Source organism: Trachemys scripta, chromosome 1, assembly GCF_013100865.1.
Source record: "Trachemys scripta elegans isolate TJP31775 chromosome 1, CAS_Tse_1.0, whole genome shotgun sequence".
Lineage (NCBI taxonomy): Eukaryota > Metazoa > Chordata > Testudines > Emydidae > Trachemys > Trachemys scripta.
This window is the reverse complement of record NC_048298.1, coordinates 45818952-45821561: the sequence shown is the minus strand read 5'-3', so window position 1 is coordinate 45821561 and position 2610 is coordinate 45818952.

Genomic DNA, 2610 nt, shown 5'->3' with positions numbered 1-2610 from the left:
GCTCCAGTCTGAATTATTCTTTACCTAAAAAGCTATTTTCACAAATCTCACATCCTTAAGAAGCAAGACCAAACATTTCTCGAGTAAAAGTCAAATAAATCATGTAAGAGAAAGATCCTGTAACTAAACCTTGGGTGGTGACTTGGTGTTTGTTATGAGTAGGTTTTCACAATAGTAAGTGATGTTTCCCTCACTGTTATACATTGACATTATTTAGCTAGTAGATAGCACACTGAACTGGGACTTGGGAGATGTGGCTTCTAGTCCCAACTCTGCTTCTGGGTGAGCTTAGGTAATTCACTTCACTTTCCTGTTCCTCAGGCATCGGGATAATGATACCTAAAGTGCTTTGGAGCTGTCCTGATGAAAAGCACTACGTTAGAGCTAAATATTGTATATTTCATTTTACATAAAAGACATTGTGCCTGATCCTGCCACACTTGAGCTCTTTGGGAGTTCTGCCATTGACTTCAATGGGAATAATATTGGTCCTACCAATGCCGCTGTTTATCGTAACCATTTTTTGTATTGTAGGTACAGTACTATGTACTGCATCTTTTGTCCAGTCCTGAACTGACATAACATATGACAGGCTAATTCTTTCCTCAGGTTTATGACTTGATATCTGCCATCCTCTTACCATAATGCAAACACATGCTACAAATTAGGATATCACATTTTGAGCCCATAAATCTATTAGCTATGCTTTAAAGCACAAATCACAAACATTAGCACAAGGTAACTTCTCCTACATTCTGCACTTGCAGGACAGTGTGTTCAATGATAATATAGTAAGCAATGCATTTAATTTCCCTGCAGTGTGAATGAAGAGAGCTTTAAAAAAAGAAGATTTTAAAATAAATTAAAGAATGACATGTGGACCCGGAGCGGACGAATATATGGATGTTTTTTGCAGAAAACAGGATGTCAATATTTTAACTGTCTGAAATGCTGTGTTATTTTTTCCTTTGAAAGGTGCTTGAAAGACCTGGGACAAAAACATCCATCCAACTTGTCCATCTGACAATGGCACATCAGCAACAGGCTTCAGGGAACATGGGGATCTGACTTTCTTTTCCATCCTCTGTAGCAACTCACTAGCCGGAGTTTACAGCAGGGAGTACTAGATGAGTATTAGACTGCTGTGGCGGATGAGGCCCTTGCTGCTGAACTGGGTCCCAGCCATGCTGTTGAAAAATGGCAGGGAAGAGTCATGATAATGATTTAGCCTGGTTATAAAACATGGTTAAGGTCCACTCTACACTACAAATTGGAACCATATTTATAACCACGGTATAAGAAGATTGCCTGCCACAGCTATATTTGTAGTGTAGACAAGACCTTAAATTGCTAGACTGGTACATTACTAAAGGGTCAGACTGCCCTATAGACTCAGATCCCAGATTCGCTGGTCCAAAAAGCTGTGCTCAATGGGGAGGAGGATAAAGGTGGCTTTAGGTCACCTTTATGTTCCCTGATCCCAGAGCTTCTGGATGCAGGCCCAGTCCCCAGCACAAAACAAAGCAGACTGAAAGCTGCTCTATTTCATACAAGCTGCCAACTGCCTTCAGGCTCTATCCTGGCAGTCAGGGACCCGCGACGTACAGGATTGCCACAGCCAGTAACTTTCTCCCTGGTCATATCCCTTAACCAGGAGTGGGGGCAGCCCTTTACCAGCTCTATGCAAGAAGAACCCTTCTCTGGCCAGTTAAATCAGGTGTAAGGCTGCTGTACACCCAAGGAGCAGCACAACGCAGCCCGAATGAACCAAAAGGTGGTGGTGCGGAGGGTGTAAAACTTTCTGGCAATTAGCAGAATATAGAATATCACATATCAAAACACCCATCTCCCCCACTTCCAGCAACCAGAGCTCCAGGTGCACACATTGCCAGAATTCCTGCTGGCAGGAAACCGCAGATGAAAACAGGGGTTCAGCAACTAAACCTAAAAAGAGTTAGCCCAGAAAATTAAAACCAAATGGCATGTTCCACAAGACAGACATATTCTAAAGAAAGACTGGAGAGTCAGTATGTAACTTAAAGGAAAGTCATAAACTGCAATAGAATTATACTGGGGAAAAAAACAGTTCAAAATTTGTCAGGCCAACCATCAACCAAAGCATGCAAAATCTGAGTATCATAGAATCATAGAATATCAGGGTTGGAAGGGACCTCAGGAGCTCATCTCATCCAACCCCCTGCTCAAAGCAGGATCAATCCCCAACGAAATCATCCCAGCCAGGGCTTTGTCAAGCCAGGCCTGTAAAAACCTCTAAGGGGGGAATAGCTCAGTGGTTTGAGCATTGACCTGTTAAACCCAGGGTTGTAAGTTCAATCTTTGAGGGGGCCACTTAGGGATGTGGGGCAAAATCAGTACTTGGTCCTGCTAGTGAAGGTAGGGGGCTGGACTCAATGACCTTTCAAGGTCCCTTCCAGTTCTAGGAGATAGGCTATCTCCATTAATTAATTTATTTATAAGGAGATTCCACCACCTCCCTAGGTAACCCATTCCAGTGCTTCACCACCCTCCTAGTGAAAACTTTTTTCCTAATATCCAACCTAAACCTCCCCCACTGCAACTTGAGACCATTACTCCTTGTTCTGTCAACTG